Source organism: Patagioenas fasciata, chromosome 3 (genome assembly GCF_037038585.1).
Source record: "Patagioenas fasciata isolate bPatFas1 chromosome 3, bPatFas1.hap1, whole genome shotgun sequence".
NCBI lineage: Eukaryota > Metazoa > Chordata > Aves > Columbiformes > Columbidae > Patagioenas > Patagioenas fasciata.
In genome coordinates, this window is record NC_092522.1 from 85,073,048 (window position 1) to 85,091,380 (window position 18,333).

The following is an 18,333-nucleotide window of genomic DNA, read 5'->3' on the forward strand; positions in this document are numbered from 1 at the left end:
TTGGACCTGGAAGCTCATCTTCCCTGTTTATAACTTTCACTTTGAAACTAAATACACCGAAATATATTATTGTAAGGGTATTATAATTCCATAAACCAGTTTTCTGTGTCATGGAAGTAAAAGCTGGTAGTAGTACTTCAGTTAAAAGAAGTAAATTGTTCTTAGGCTACTTATTTATTTGCGACATTATCAGGTTTTGCAAGTAATCTCAGAAACCTGAATTCAAGCTTTAGCAACTGGGGCTTGTTGTAGTGGTTGAGCATAAACCACCTTCTCATAAACAGGAACTTTACTGAATTAATCTTGGAGAATGAAACTATATAATTTTGCAATGCATAATAATCATTCATAAATGCTGTTTTAAGCAGAAGACCCCAGTACACAACCTACCAAAATACATTCTCAACAACTTGATTCACTTAATAAAGACCAGACTGCCTGGAAACAGAAAAGAGTAGACAACTCTTCAACACATTTTTATGTTCTGAAGTGTTCACTAGAAGACAAAAGGAATGTGTTTTGGTATGACAAGCTGAAATTGCTAAGACAACTAATAGATAATTTAGTAACATGTTGGTGGAAAGGTGGCCAAAGGTCAGATATAAAAACTGTGTTGGGAATTAGTTACTGAGCCAAAAAGAATAAAAGGAGAGTCCTTGGAAGTTCTGGTAGTTACAGTATCTGAGCAAATGGGGGACAATCTGAAGACTTTTTCTTTCTCTTTCCCTTTCTCTCTTCCTTGCATAGTGTAACAACCTTACATAAGAGCCAGTATGAAATATCATTTTCCCTTCCTTTACAAAATTGGAGACTGTTCCAGTCATGATCTGCCATCTGTTGATTTCAGTGCTTCAATTGCTTCAGAATCTTCTGGAAAACAACTCTTTCTCGATAAAGGATTAAATGTACATTTAAAGGTAGCTTCAGCTGAGCAAGTACCCAGCTAATCCCCTTAGCACACAGGGACAAGGCTGCCACCAGCTCTAATTGATTCCAAAACGAATCTGTATAGAAAATCAGAAGGTTTGGATTCCCATGTGAGCTTCAATAAAGAGCCAGGATGTAACCCTGACAGCTGAATGGATTCAAAAATGAGAATCTGATAAGTGGCTTGAAATTGTACTTAAGTCCAAAAATTATTTGAATGCTCTTGTTAATGGCACATTGTATATTGTCACCTAGTTAATTATCTCTGAAGATGAGTTCTTGCAAAGGAGAAAATATGCCAGCCTTTCACGGTCTTTTCTCATCACGTATTTATTAAATTCCACCCCTCTTCGCCAGTAGCTAGAAGGCAGAAAGAAAGGATTAAGCGACTCCATTTCCTCTGTGACTGTCAGTTCACTGTGCCAAACTTCAAATATGAACTGTTGCATGTACTGTCACAGACATTTCCTTTACATCTTAATTTGCAAATGAGGAACTGACATTTGTTATGCCTTGTATTTGCACACATGAAAAGCAAATACTGTCACTGCTGGCTATTTTGTTTATCCCTTTGGAGATAGTGTATGGCCTTTTTATAAATATTCTTCAGATTTTTTTTTACTAAGCAAGATAGTCATGGAGTTACATGTCCTCATACTTTATTCAGAACCCTATCTGCAGTTTATGAAGAATGCCCTGCATGCAACAGCTATTTAAAACAGTATCTTTAAATCTATTATCAGTTTGCTGTTTTGCAATTTCTTGATAGATGTTCCTATTTTGTATATGTTTCATATAGATGGGTTAATGAGTTTTTGTGTGCATACAGGTACCCCCTCCTTTTTTGTGTTTCACATGTATTTATCTGCCTATCACATTTGTATTAATAATGGAGAGGTAGAAAGATTGTGGTGGAGACAAAGACTGTTATGTCCATTGTATTATCATAATATAATATCAGATATAAACTGGGGAAGAAATGAAGACGGAAAAAGATATTAAATGGAAGGTTCATTAGAGGAAGATATCATTGAGCAAAATAACTTGTCAGGGAAAACACTACAGATATGCAGAATCATAATCACGAATACCCAAGAAAGTGACGTTGAGGAGTAAAATCTGTATGATTTTCATTTTATCATAAGTTACAAACTTCAATATATTTATCTGCAAAATTATTCTTGTCTTTCTGTTTTGAATTTCAGTAGACTTTCCTGAAACAGTAGTCTGTTCTGACTGTCCTCATGCTACAGAACTTCCTGAGGAATCTTCAAGTCTTTTCTTCTTCCACTTCTGCCTCATGTTTTGGGCAAAATTCTTTTTAATTTGTCGGAATAGTTAGCACAGCAAGGTGCAGAGCTAGTATACTTTAGTTTAATTTGCTTTGAAAATACACATCTTATCTGACTTCTGAAAATATATATTTTTTTCAATACTCAAATGTACATAAAATTTGCCACTAAAGTGGTATTTCTTTTCTTGCATGGAAAATGTAGATGCCTAGAAAAAACAAACAAACAAACAAACAAACAAACAAACAAACAAAACAAAACAAAAAAACTGAGCACCCAGAAGAGAATGGCTGTGTTCTTGTGTCATATGTGGTTGTGAGTTTATGTTGATATATACATTTAGAAATTTAAATCAGTCTCAGAGGCCCTACAAGTCTTCTCATGGGTTTTCCTGGAGTCACAGCTTCATTGCTTATATATCTGAGTACAATTACAGTAAATGCCACTTGTTTGCTATTTCCAAACATACCAGTCCATGCTGGAAAGTTGACTAGATTTTGAACTTTCTGGACAGAAAACAAAACCAGCAGGAATCATTCTGACCAGTAATTTACAGTCAGTGCAGAAACACTGACATATACCTGAGATTTCATCTCTCTTACAAAGCTGCTTTTTTTCAACACCTTCTCTTCTTTGTCATTTTCAACAAGAGTTGAGTTAGGAAATTAGGAACCCAGAGAAACAGCAGCAGCTGCCAGTTGCAGAAGGCACTGTATTTTCTTCATGTGGAGGGTAAGTAGGACACTGTTGGTGACTGCTGAGTTCCTGGCTAGCAAATTAAGAAGTGGTAGACACAGTGATAATCCAGACTGGGTGAATAAATATAAAAAAAAAAAACAACACTGAACTGTTCATTTATAATTAAACACTATTCATGAAGCTTGAGTCAAAGCCCAAGAAAGTCAGTGGAAACACTATTATATACTTTAATAAGCTTTGGATTTGAACCTAAGCAAAACTGCTGTCATTTAAATGGGTTCCACTTCAGTGTGTAAAGTGCCTGGATATCTTGGGAACATCAAGAAGAACTCATATGAGAATTATTATCAGACTGTGACCAGGGTAAGTGGTAGCATGTACAAATGGCTTTTCTGCTGCCTTAATATTGCACCTGCATTACCTAAAATAATCCTTTCAACACTCAGTGAGGTATGGTATCATTATTCTACATCTGTGTTTTCCTGTTGTAAAAGTTGTCCAGAATGTGCTCATAAAAGGTACAAAAAACAATTTCCTAACATATATGTCAGAGGCATAAAAGACATGGAGGAAAACAAAAGCTCTATGCTGTTTAGATGTACATACACACAAATATTTGGTTCTTTAAATGAATATCAGTATACTACTATTGACAAGTGATGGTATATCAATTTTAAAGCAGGTATGTTTCATATTAAATCATAACTATTATAAATCAGTTTTGAAAAGATTTACTGATATACATATACGTTATATATGACACGTAACATCTAAGCACAGATAGTTCACAAGAAGTACTCAGTTTGTGGAAGGCTGTGCTATTCAGCAATCTGAAGCACTTAAATTTACTATTTGTTTGAAAGATCAGTTCTATGAGGAGTATGTGTCATTGCCTCTGGTCTGTAAGAACATGACTATTAGCTGGCATAGCCTGGAACTATACTAGGGTGGAGCGCTAGTTGCTTTTGCTCCTTTATAAAAAATTGGAAGAGCAGACAGCAGTATCCTGTTCTATACACAAATTCAGTGGCTAAAATGGTTTCAAAAACTTGAAACTGGAAGCTTACACCTTCCATGACTCAATCTCTATATGGTTCCAACACAAACCTCCCTTCTTTTAAGGAGGCTGTGTGGCCCATTGCCAAAAGCAAATAAATAAGTAAATGAAAAGGACTCCTTGAACTGGCAAACAAAACAAAACAACAAATGAAGTTGTATACATAGGTACACCCTAAATTAAAATTTTTCTCCAAAATGTCTCAAATAATTGGTTAGGCAAATTAGCAGAACTTGATAAATCAGTACTACTATAATAGCCACTAATTTCTGTGATCTTTTGTATTCAAAATTGAAGAGATATATTTGGATATTAAGCCATTTAAATTTGCAGTGTTTCTCTGAACTATTCTTATAATTTTCTTATTTTACGAGTGGAACAAACTTATTGTTTAGGCAATTAGTAAGATTTTTCCATATCAGAAACAACAATCAGGTATCTAAGTCCCATTTAAATTGAGCAACAGGCAGGAGGCCAATCTTTTACATTAAAACTCAACTTGACTTGCTAGGAATCACATGGAAAGTTGAGGAATAATCTGTTGAATAAACAAGAAAATCCTTTATGTATCTTTGCTTAAGACTGGGATATTGTCCCACAAGTTCTATGTATGTTATTGAAGCTCAGTATAATGTTGATTGTAAGCCATCATTGGAGAAGAGGAATAAAATATTTTGTGAAGCAAATATGCATCACACATATCATAAATCTCTTTTAAGTATTGAAGACTAGGTGTTCACCCCTTACCTTTTCCTCGGTTAATGTGAAAAATTAAATACCGTTATCTTGGCAAAAACCAAAATGTACCATGGTATTTTTTATATTAAGCAAATATATAACTAAAATCCTGACTTTTCCTTCCACAGTAATTACTTTTAAACTTTCTTACCTCTGTGTCAAAAGGATATGGATAGCTTGACTATAACCTCTTCACCTTCTTGCTTTGCATTTTTGCAGAATATAATTTTTTGAAAGATGAAATGTTTGACAGCTCTCACAGGAAACACTTCACTTATTTTGACAGTGCTATATCCAGCATGTCTTCTTTACTAGGCAAACTGTCGGGAAGGGAAAATAGAAATAACAACACATTGGCTTTTTGGTTTGTTGCTATGGCTAAACTGCATAGCAACAAGACTTAGAACATTTGCCTGTATTCAGGAAAAAAAAAGTGAAAATTTAGCTGCCTGTGTTAAGTGCATAACACACGCACACAGAACAAAACCTCATATCCACATTATGACTGCACATCTTCTTTATACTTTTCAACAAGAGAGATAGATGGACCTTAACTTTTCAGAAGGTTAATCAAGTAAAAGGTAAAATAAGTATGACTTGTCACTGGGAAATATTTCTTTATATGAATTAAGTGACTCTTCTTATGCACAGAAAGAAACATAAGAGTAGAGACTGGTATTTTGATATAGAAATAAGAGAAATAAAACAAAGGACAAAATTCTATTGACAACACAAACTTTTAGCTGTTTTTCATGCATCTTTCAAGCTACAAGCCTTTCCAGAGAGTTTCACAGAGCATAGGATATACTTGGTTGTTCAGTTTATTTTACTTCTAATTGTTTTTGGGGGGAGGGGTTGTGTGAGGTTGTTTGTTTGTTTGTTTGTGGAGGTGTTTGTTTGTGGGGGTGTTTGTTTGTTTGTTTCTCCTCCAAGCCCGTATGTGGTGGCTTTTCCAAAATTTACTATTATGTTGTGAATAAATGAATGAAAGTCTTAGCTCAGCTTCTATAGCATATTCAGTTGGAACAGCTATAGAACTAATTACTGGATGTAAGGCAATAAAGACTAAAGTGATTTTTTATTATTCTGCTTTACTGTTTTGAAAAAAGTGCATAAGAGACCCAGTTCACAAAAAAAATAAAGATCAACCTAAACTGTAATTTGCATCCTCAATTTAAATTGTTGGTATCTCAGGTTTCCATAAGACAACTTCACTGTTGCAGATTAATCCAATCATAGGATATCTGGACTGCAGACTATAATTAAAGATTGTTCCAGCATTTTGCTGCTAGATTTGAGGTATTCCATGTCATTTTGCTTCACCTCTCTGGCATATTTTTACTCTCAAATATCTCAGTCAGTGTAACAAAACTGAGGGTTTAGCTTTCAAAGTTGATTTTGTCCTTTAAGAACATCTACACCTTACCTACTTTTGCTTGACTAAAACTGTTATATAAAATATAATCTATTGTACTCATGTGGACAGATGTAAATGGAAACAAGGAGAAAAAAAAATAACCCATGCTGAGGGGCATGTACATTTCCAAAAGACTGAGCAGGAGGTATGTAGACAAATCCTATTATTGGGTAATGAGATTTGTACGCGTACCCGAACACTATTATGAAAATGTAGCTCTTTTTCAAAACAAAGTGAAAGAAGGGGGCAATCTTTTCAGCTGGGGTCAAATTCTGCTTCCAGTAAGGATGTAATAAGTTCCATGAAAATCAACCTTATTAGTGTCCAAAAGTGGCTGAAAGAAAGAAATAGCCTTCACATTCACAGAAATTTCAGATGACTTTGAGCCTGATCATGCTCTCATTGAAATTAACAGGAATTTTGCCATTTGGATGTAGCATTAAGCTTATTAATTAGTAACCTACTAAAACTCTTTCAGTGTTAGGATGTTTGCATTCTTTAGAATAGTCTTGTCCTATGAAGTGAAACAATTCCTATAAAATCAGGATTGTTATGAATAAAAGATTCATTCATTACATAATTCATGCACTTAGAGGAAAATTCTTCCAGTATCATGCATTTAAAAATAATAAATCAAAATCCCAATAATGACTGAAAATTGTGAATTTTAATATATGGTAAAAACTGTATATCTACTCCGTGTCTTCTGCAACTAGAGAACACAGAGTTATGTTCCCAAATATTTGTTTTTATAATCGCAGAGGCTAAGAATATACTTTTCCATAAAGGTAAACTGGGACTCTTTGCTAACGAAAAGATTCTTCCAGCAAAGAGATTCTACCAGCAAAAAGATTCTACCAGCAAAACTCCTGTTAAAATGCAGAAATCTGAGAACATTGAATCACTTTAAATTTGAAGACAACTATGTGCAAAAGATAAATATTTGAAGGCAGCTTTATACAGTACTGGTAACCTCTGTGCTTAATCAGCTCATATGGTGAAGAATATTTTGCAAATAAATTTTTTTTTTTGTTTTGTTTAATCTTCCTGGTAACACAGGATTATTTCACAGTAGAAAGATAACTTGTGAAAGGTAAATAATAATCAACTATTTCTACTTCTATAAATAGGCAGATGTTAGGTATTTCATACATGAGAGAATAAGGTCTCCATACCTAATTTCCTTTTTACACTGTATGATTCCTTTTTCCTAGGGAAATTCCTAGGGAAGAGGACTGTACACTCCTCTTGCAGCTTGATGCTTTCTGCCTTCAGAAGCTGCAGTGATTTAAATGCTGACCAGTAGGGGTAGGATTTTCACTATCCTGTCCAAAGTAAAGTAACTCAGTAGAAAGCCTTCATGGTCTGAGACCGCACTATTATTTGTAAACACAGTGTGTATCTGTTATCTTCCATCTCCAAGATGTGTGTCAAAACAGTAACTGTTCAAATCATTGGATGATCTGCTTTACAGAATATTTCTAATCCAGGTAATGGTCCTATTTATACATACTTTCTGCTGAATATATTAAGTCAGATAGCTGTAAAAAATTGGATGTTTGGTAGAAAATATTTGGTGATACAAATGTTACAAAGAAGTAAATTCATGAATTTCATCTTATGAGAACTGTGTATGTATTTGTAACTACAGAATCTAATACCTCCAGCTGGTAAGTTGGTCATGAATTCAAGGTCAGACCAGATGCCACTTCCTTTTTCAAAAAACATGTGATAGAATTGAGAAGACAGTCATAGAACAAAATGACAGAGGATTAATTTGGATGAATAATAATATAGTGTCTCTCTCTTTCTCTTACCAACTGGATTTTCGAGCAAATGTTTACACATGCAAATTGTGCAAGAAAAGGCTGAGTTATGAAAATGTAACAAAAACTTCTTTCAGTAGCTAGTTTCCTCTCACCAGCTCAGGAGGAGGGAGACCTTGCTGTGAAAGCTGTGGCTCTATCTATATTTTACTGGTGTGGGATATAGGTTGTCTATTACTGCTCTTTTTCCCTTTCCATTGGAACTACCATTGACGTGAAGTGATGTCTCAGTTTTTCCTTATGTGTATTTCTGAGCTACATTCATATGTTATGACTGAGTATGACTCCGTAGGTGAAGAAAAAATGCTGGAAGAAACGTGAAATAAGTTTTGATTGATGAGAACTCTGTCATGATGTCATTTACAGCATGACCTTGTTTCTGATCTGTGAGCCAGACAGAACTTCTTTCCTATATAAGGGTGACACCCATGTAAAACCAGTGGAAGGAAGATCAGAACAAGGCTTCGTGTCCCTGGGAAAAAATAGAGATAGCACAAAATAATGATTTAATATGAGGGCATGGGTGAAACACTACTTCCACACAGACAGGGCTGATATACTAAGGATGTGTGAGAGGAGCAGAGTTCCACTGTTGTCATGGAGACTGAAAAAAAATTAACAACTTCTAAAAAACAAAAGTAAAAGCTGTTTAGAATCTCTCCCATCATCATCCTTACAAGGACTAATCTAAATTCTCTGATGTTTATTTTAGACTCTGAGGAAATAACAAATAACTTTTTTTAAAATTTTTGTCTCTGAATGTATGCTTTTATTTTACCAGAATCAATTTTAACAATAAATAATTGAAAAAGAAATCCTGTGTATGTTTGTAAATGCATACACAGCCAATAGGGAAGAAGCTAGCATCACAAAATCATGCAGAAATTACAGAGCTCAGTAGCTACCTTTCTTACGCAGGTGAATGCACAAGCAGGAATCTGGCCCAACGCTCTTTAAACAGAGTTTGAAGGGATTTGAGGGAAATTTGCAGCAGATCATTTACTGGATGAGGATGATACCCAAACCACACAGTACAAAAATCTTAAGGATTAATCTTTTCAATTCTTCCCTCCAACTCATCTTGAAAATGCCAGCTTCTCACCTTCAGCAATTTTGAGTCATAGCATGGAGCTGACACCTGCCATGAGAGTTCTGTGACATTCTTCAGCAGAGGTCACTCTTTTCTTTCAAGTCGCAGCTAGAGAAGGTGGTTTCTGTGTCCCTTTCCCTCATATGCAAGAGATTAGTGAGTAGTCACCTAGGAATATGATGCTCAACTTATTTAATAAAATATGTAAATGATACCAAGGTCAACTAGACGAAGAATATGGATTTGCAAGTTTAAGGTGAACAGGAGGTGATGCGGGAGGCTGGGAATTGTTCTTTCTACTAAGATATGGTAACCAGTAACTCTTTGATGTAAAATGGATAATCATGGGCCCAAAACCAGATCTTACTCCTTTTTAGACAAAACTTTCAGCCCTGCAATGAGTGGTATGTGTTGCCATACTTTTTGTTGAGCTATGATGTCATCCTGTCACAGAGCTGAGGTAAAAAGAATTTTCATAAATCTCCTAACTTATTCTTGCCTAGCCGATATTTATCCTGAAAGAAAGACACATTTCTGTGCTTCTCTAACAGGATTCTCTGGCAAAATTTAGGAGCCTTATGGGTAGTAAGTCATTACCTACTGTGAAAAGGGATGTTCACAAAGCCAATGTGAATTTAGGAGAATATTCCCATCATAAAGTACTTAGGAACACATACAGGTGTGTTACTCATTAAAGACCATTTTGATGGGCTGGTATTCATGCAGAATAAGACTGTATCTTTCCTATGACAGCTTTTTACTGTCAGGACTGAAGTTCCTGAAGATATCTTCGGGTTTTTATATTTTGTATCTTAACAATGAACTAGAACACCTTATAAACTTCATGTGTACTGCAAAACAAGTCTTAAGTGAACGAAAAGAGAAAATACTAAACAGAATGTTATGATTGTTTGAAACCAAAACATAGCCAATACTTCGAATGATTCTATTGTCTGTTTGTCAAAATCTAGCAGAACATCAAAATAAGATCAAACCTGCTGATTCAGTACAGATCTTTTTGATATAGCAACTGTCATGTTATTGCTAGTTACTGGTTTAAGTTAAACTTAAATTGTTATTTATAGTATTTCATAGCTGAGACTTTGACTTCCCTTAGACAAAGCTGGCTTTTAAGCTTACAGCTATTGTTATCACAGCAGAAGGTCACTTCAAATCTGTTCTTCAGTCTAAATGATGCTTAAAATCAATAGTAGTTCCTGAATAGTTTCCCACTCTTCTTGGCTCAGTGGGTAAACAGAGGCCTTGTTCAAAACAACAGAATTTTCTGGCTCAAAGTCACCTTTCAAAAAGAGGGAGACATAAGAATTTGTATCTGTTGATTTCATTTTGGAATAGTGTTGTGATTTATTTACATCACCTCGACAATTGCTGCTGGAAGAATGTCCCAGGACAAGAGAATATATTCTTGCTGTTCTAAACTGATGTCTTTAGAAAGAAGACTAACAGCTCCACAAAAAAAAAATATATATGCTGTTATGCAAATATCTGGATGCGGTGAATCACTAAAGAGACAAAATCACAGCTAGAGTAAGAGGGCAGTACTTGTGAAATGAATAGAGCTGGGCTTGCCTTTTTCATCAAAATATTTTGCCTGAGGCTTTCTAGCATCCAAAGCGTAAAGAGCCAGTATACTATCATTCTGCCTGAGCTGTACAGTTTTGCTATGGAAAAAAGATCTTTTTCATTAGCAACAAGCCCACTGAAAAGAGAAGCAATGGATTTCTTTAGCCATTAATGGAAAAAATATTAGCATAACATTAAGTACACAACTGGGGAAATCCCCAAATTAGAATTCCTCACTTCGTGTGGGTTCAGACAGACTTTGTATAATTTATATTATACTCTAAAGTACAGGGGTCTGATTTTCCCAAATTCACATGTATGCAGAACTCAGTGATTAATTTCAACAAAACGCGTATGTGTAATTTCTGTAATTGTACACACAAATCACACATTTGCCTGTAAATGGCCACCTATTCATTTGCAGATGGTGAAAAAATGGCTTAATTAGAACGGAAATATTGTCTTTATGTAGCTGATTGGGTGCCCATTTACAGCAACTTTCATGCAGGAAAATTCCCATGTCCACTTTAATAAGGAGATGTTTAAATATGTTCTTGAATTCTATTGGGTCAAATGAATGTTTAAATTTTCTTTGGAGAAAGGATGTTTGTCTGAATTTGAATTTATATGCATAACTTCAGACTTATTTCATGTGCCAATTATTTTGTTATTTAGAACCCACAGTGTAGTAGTGGGGAACTTACAATTAGAGAAAGGAGATTACTGAAAATGAACCATTCCATGTTTGTAAGTGTAGTCCTGCTGATCCAGTTGAAATGGATAAGATTTACAGGACTGGCATCCTAAACCATAGTTTTATGATTTAGCAAGAAAATACATACAAGCAAAAATTAATATTGGTTAGTTTATCTTTGCACAAGACTCCATTACAGTTCATAGACTACTGGTAGGAAAAGGAATTCTTCACACATTTGAATGGAAGCTGGATAAGGCCCAGAAAAAACCCCACATCTTTTGACACATTTTAAGGAAAGCTAAGAGAACAGAAGATGAGAGGAGTTAAACAGATTTCAGATCAGTTCTTGCTCTCTGACACTGTTAGCAGATTTTTAGAAGTAAAAGGCAAAATCTCCTGCCAGTTACATCTGTGTAACATTGACTTCAATAGCATTTCACAGTTAACAGAACACAGAATAAGACCCAACATATCACTTCTCACTAAACACATCCTAATACTTTGCTTTTCAGGTCTTAAATATCCTGTTTGCTAAAAAAGGTGAAATATAGCCATAAGAAGTTTCTGTTGCCTTTTGCAATGGTATAAAGGAGTCAAGCTACACAGATGAATAAAATCTTTTAGCAACAGCAGAAGTATTTGTTACCAATGAGAGCTATAATTCATTGGGATGCTATAATCTCCAGTCTCCTCTGAAAAAAAATTATAATCCTCTCCCTTATCTATCATATTTACTTTCCTTCTCCTCCCTTTGTTTTTAACTATTTCATTTTGTAATTATTTTACCTGTCTTTGTGAGAATATTTAAGGATCAGAGTATTTAAAATATGTCATGTACAACATATTTGCATCCCATTATGCTATCTATACATCTGAATCTATTTTCCATAACTGTGAAAGATGATAAACCCAGCTGCAATAAAGGCTACAACAGATAAAAGCTATCAGACACATAACCTGTCTTGACTGCTGGTTTATTCCATTTTCTTCAGTACTATGTGAAATTGGACTCTTTCACCTTCTAGAAAAGGCAAAAGTTTTCAACCTTTTATCCTGATTCCTCTTGACTTACTCCAGCAATTCAGTCAAATTTTCTCTCTGTTGCTCAACAAAGTCAAAAAATTTTGTATAGGAGCAAAACGAGCAGAATTTGTTCAACTTATTCCAAACATGCTGTGAAAATGCTAATGTGTTTACATAAAAGCGCAAGTCTGAAAACACAGTAAATCAACCCCATGCTGTTTCAATGTCAAAAGCAAGAATTACTGAAAATGTTATTAAATTATTGTAAAAATGGTAAATTAAATCTAAACTGTAAATGATGAAAAGATTAGAAGGGCTTTGAGTACAGTTGGCAATGTTTGTTTTATAACTCTGTAAATGTCAAAATTTAGACATTAATCATGAAAGTCAAATCTAGATTCAGGTTTGGAGTGTTTTTACAAGCAGATAGATTTTCTGCCTTTCTCAGACAGTCAATGTTTCTCTTTTAGTAAGGCATTCATACAATCAGACTGTTTCATTACCCTTTTGATAGTTCTAACACTTTAAGGTTTGAGGATGATGGGCAAGTCAAAGTAGAGAATGTAATATTTTTCATGTTACACTTTTAATGAAGTAAATAAAATATTATTTTCTGCAAAGCTACTAGCCAATTGCTTTTGGCAGAAAATTGTACATGGCTGCAGACTGGTACATTCTACCAGGAGAAAAAATAACTAAACAAAGAGTATACAAACATGTGGCTGTAAGACAGGAAGATTACTAAATTACTAAATTATTTGTCATTTTACACCTTGCACAGAGATTGAATGACTACAATAAGCATATTGCTCTTTTGACTTTTTCAACAGCAAATCCAAAAGGCTAACTGGCCGATTGTAAACTTTGCAGGAATAGATTTTGTTTTCCTATGAAGAAATATGAGTATGTAATATTATGAAGAGCTTTTCAAATTCCTCCAAAGGTGTAATCATTCATATATTATGCCACAATTCATGCACAAATGTTAATGATACTGAAGATATTTAGAACTGGTTTTTAAAGGTTCATACATATGTTCATTACTTTACAGAGAAAACATCTTCTTGTAATTGAATTGTACTTTCAATTAAATTTTGTAGCATAATAGAAAAGCACAAAGTGCAACAGAGAATTTTAATGCTAAATTCCTGAAGAAAATATAGATACTGCCATTATTTGGGCTGTAAAGTTGAGAAACCTGAGGTACTTGGTACATCAAGACTCAAGCCCTGCCTTGTGACGGATGGGTCAGCCGCCTAAGTCCAGACTACAATGAATGTGATAAGCATGAAACTCACAAAAACTTGATCTTATTTCAGAATAGGACATCTAGCCTAGAACAGTGCATTCCTGAAAACACACTGAAGAATCAGTACTGGGTTTATATCAAATATCCCATTTGCCTACATAAAACTCTGGTTTATCTCCCCTTTCCATTCTCTGTTTATTTTAGAGGAGACACTAATACCTATCACCACCAAAAACATCACAAGTGTTGGACTGTAAAGTATTTTGGAGGATGCTATCCTCTCTACGCTCTACTCAGTTTTAATCCACCCCCTAGTTTTTTTGTTTGTTTGTTTGTTTGTTTGTTTGTTTGTTTTTATTTTTTTTATTTTTTATGAAAGAGAAAATACCTGAAGTCTGAAGTTTTGTGTACTCCCGAGAGAAACCTAAGCAAACTGATCCATATCCAGAATTATAAGGTACATTTATTAACACATGCGCTTAATAACACATATCATGTATATATCAACACATATACACACACATATATAGGTATTCATTTAAATAAGAAAATAGGTATGTACATTGTATGAGGTGATACAACTTCACTAGAAACCTTTAGATCCCTGTTATTTTTTCTTACATAGATTGGAGTGACAGAATTGATGTGTAGTTCTGTAAGTTCCCCTTTGGCAGATACTTGATTCAGTCATATCAAAGCAAGTATTCATATACTTACCCCCTCAATTTCCATCGAAATTCTGTAGAGTTCTGTTACTGGTTTGACTATCAACAGAAAAAATAAATGTTCATCCAACTCGACGCCTGATATCAGGAAAGGGGTGAACAAAATGTGAATATCCTGGGTGAAATCAAAAGTCTGTCAAAGGGATGGTGTCCATGTCACGTTACATATTACTTTTCACATAGGGTGATGGAAAGGAAGGCAGGAAATACAGGAATGTCTCTACTTAGGGCAAAACTATATTCAGCCCAGTACTTATTTTAGTTATTGTAAGCAGGTGAAGAGTGAAGAAAATATGAGCAAAGAAAGTATGACAATACCAGCTCTTAATGTTCTCAACTACATGAGGCTTCTGTGTTTTTGATAGTTCTCTGCAGATTTCTCTTCCATAAGTTTATCACTTGAAGTCATGCAAAATCCTTATCTTAAGAATCCTACTAAATACTATGCATTTAATGAGGGGGTTTTTGCAGTATATCTTTAAATGTGCAAAGATTTTCCAGGTGTCTGGAAAACCTAATGAAGAAAAACCTAAAGAATTTAATCTGTGTTTAAACTAGTAAGTTAGGCAGTGGCTATAAATGTTCTCAGGTGATAGAACTTTATTATATGCATCACTAAAGAGCAAAAGTGGTCAGTAGAATGGTTTTGGCCTAAGCTACTGCTCTCTCAAGCATTCCCTGGACGTGGTCAAAGAGTAAACACAGTCACAGGGTATCAGTAGGGACTGTCAGCATTGCTAGCAGAAATGTCTTTACAAGTGAATTCACAGATGCTTTATAGAAAACAAAGAGGGACTTTTCAGTGAATACAAAGTATGTAATTTATTCTCAGCATCTTATGAAAATGCAATGGAAATATTGATAATGTGGATAATGTAGGATAAAAAAAGAATTACAAGAATGTTTACAAGACAATGTCAATGCAAAAAAAAAAAAAGAGATGAGAGGAAAATGTTTTCTGGAAAGAAGATGTTGCTGTTTCTATGTTTAATTAACAGTTTGTGACAGTGAATTGTCATCTCACTTGGGTGCCTAATGGACAGCTCAGTTTAGAATGTACCATCTTTGGACACGTTTTTAAAGAGTTTTCTCAGCTGGAGTCTGTTTGTGTTATTGATCCTCTGTCTACAAAAAATCAGGAAGGGAGCAACAGAAACCAGGTTTATATCTCTACTAGGATTGACAAAACTCAAACTTTCATTTCTGGACTGCAGAGAAACAAGTATTTCTACCGAATAGGTATAGTTTATACAGACAATTTTGAAATCCCTGTGATAAGCCCAGAAACTGTTTAGACTTTGCAGTATCCTGTGGAGAAATAGTAAGTGCTGCTAGCTGTGGCAAAATGACCTGTGTGTAAGTGCTGACTTGATATAAACAAGAAATGGCCTAAGAACCACTTGACAAAAGGAGATGGTCTGGCAGTGACTTTCCTGCTACAGCTCAGTAAGGTGTAAAATGAGACATAGGAGCAGTTCCACTGTGCACAGCGAGATATAGAAGAACAGGACAAAGAAACTAGAAGAATCTCACTCTAACAAACACTGAAGGAGAAATGTCTATAAGGGGAAGGGTGATTACGCGAGCTGAGACCTGGAGATGTTTGTGACCTCACCACAAAGAGTGATACAAGGTTTCAAATGCCAAAAGAGAAATGATTGATGAATAAGTGTATTAACTTCATAGCTTTGGATACCTTTCACAGAGATGTCTCTGAATGGTCTTGGAAAAAGGGAGAAATATCACATAGGTGACTAACCTTGCCCCAGCCTCTCAAGGAAAGAAAAACAAAACATAATTTATTCCAGACTGATTTTCAGCTGCAAAATTTATAAGGTGATCTGAAGGACACAGCAAAATGTACACATGAATAACAGTTTTTCTTTACTAATAAAATATGTTTGTTTGTTTGTTTTTTCCTGTCATTAGTTTAATTCATAATTTGTTTAACCAATGTTTACTGAGTCCTCTTTGCTGATGAAACAACACTAACTTCCAAGGAAATCAACAGTAATCAATCTAACATTACAAAGAGAGAAAAGAGTGCTTGAAATTTTTAGTCTAATAAAAAATGGGCCTAGATTATTAGACTGCTTTGTGAGCACTTTGTAAAAGAATACTCATACTCCAGTGATTACTTTTCTGTGTGTTATTGTCAAGTTCATTATTTTATTGAAGACTGAAGTCAGCATTGCATGTAACCAATTTTGAATGCTAAGCATCATAGTTTCAATCAGTCCAGGGAGACCAGACCACTTGGAAGGCTGGAGTGCCCTAACAGTATGTCTGAGGAGTTACAAATGAGCATTTTACAAACAAACAAAAACATTGAAACGAGGCAGTGCAAAGGTTTAATTTTCCACAATGGAAGTTACTTTATGGATGTGAATTTAAACAATATTTGAAAACACTAATCATCAGTCATGTATGTACCTTCATAGACTTCGGAAAGAGCTTCAGTCTGGATATCAGCCTCACTCAAAACTGGAAATATCTTCTCAGCTAATCAGCATGGGCCCTGATCCCATTTCCAGTGAAACTGAAGGTAAGACTCCCATTAACTTGAATGGTATTGAGGTCATACATACAGAAATTTAGGACAGGTTCTTCTCTCTGTGTAGGACTCAACAACCTATTAAAGCATGTCTTTACATCAAGATTCAATTAATATCTCTTCTTCTTTATTTACTTAGGTGTGGGTTTTGATGTACATATTTCCTCAGTTCGTCGATAATGTTACAAATTTACTCAGAAGCAGTAGAAAGGCACCTGTTTCTCCTCTGAGCTCTTAAGTGTGATAGCAATACCAAAGGTCCACTTGAACAACTGTGCGTGCATTGCAGAATCAATATAAAATAGCAGTTAACTGAAAAAAAGACTGTGCAAGATAAAGTGTATATATATACAAGAAAGACCAGTAGCTTGAGCTCAAAACTTATTCTGAAGGGCAAATGGAAATAAGCCAAGCTTTATTTACTTCCTAACACATTAATCACTGACACACTAGTCACCTTGAAAGTATTGATATATCTACCTAAAAGGTCTTCAACTTAGGATATGTAACCAGATTCATCCTGTTGAATTTTAGATGTCTAGCTCAGTTGCCAAAGCTGGATAAGTAATCTCAAGGTTTCTTCTGTAGTTGATGGGGAGAGAAAGAGTCTTCCAAAATCTGTGTCCTAAAACCACTGATTGTTCTGAATAATTCTAACAGATAAAAATGAGATGTAGAAAACTGTATGACATGTTCGAGTTCACAAGCAGAATGTATGTGCGACAGAAAAGCGAGAATAAAATGTGCTTGTCTACCTTGTCCAGTATTTAACTTATATTTTGTTATATTCTTTCTGAAGTGACATTCTTAGCTGATGAGCTGTCTATTTTAGTAACAGAGGGTAGATGGAGAGCATGTGCCACACTTAAAAGTCTCAAAAAATGTTTCTGTAGGATTCAAGTGATGAACCTGTTCAGATGGTGAGAACTTCAGCAGCTGCTGGAGATGTCCTGGAGCTACTTGGTTGTTTCTACCATACTACAGCTGGAGTCCCTCTTTGCTGTGCTCCGTTGATAAAGGCTGAACCACAGATCAACAATGTGCTGCCCGTACAGTCTCACAGTTGTTCCTTCGCATGTCTCTGGCATTGTAAGAAAGACCGCAGAGGCAACCAGTCCCTGTCCTAGTTTTTCCAGTTCAGCTTGGACCTTAGTACAAAATCTTTTTGACTTGGTTGATTTCAGAAAATGGTGAGTTGTATTTAAATGACTTGTCAGAATTTGTATACCTTGCTTTAAGATATCTTTACATGCAGTAGAGGGTAAATGATTTTTACAGTGTCCTGGCTTGTCTTGTACTTGATTTTGTCATGTTGACAGCATGGCGCTCTTCCTGAAGCAAACACACTGTGAGCTGTGTCTTGTTATATATGTCTGATGTTAAAAAGCGAAGTCAGACAAAATATACCCTTTTGAAGGGGCATTGACTGCTGAGCTGCTAGCCAGCACTGACAAG

General features: G+C 35.1%; 1 long non-coding RNA gene across 1 annotated transcript in view; it reads right to left on the bottom strand.

Moving 5' to 3' along the window:
* The window catches only part of LOC136099285 (uncharacterized), an 85,764-nt gene that overhangs the window by 21,458 nt on the left and 45,973 nt on the right, over positions 1-18,333 (bottom strand). Inside the window, exon 4 of the long non-coding RNA XR_011738671.1 lies at positions 4,865-5,033. This is a non-coding gene — a long non-coding RNA (uncharacterized lncRNA). The remainder of the gene's footprint in view (positions 1-4,864; positions 5,034-18,333) is intronic.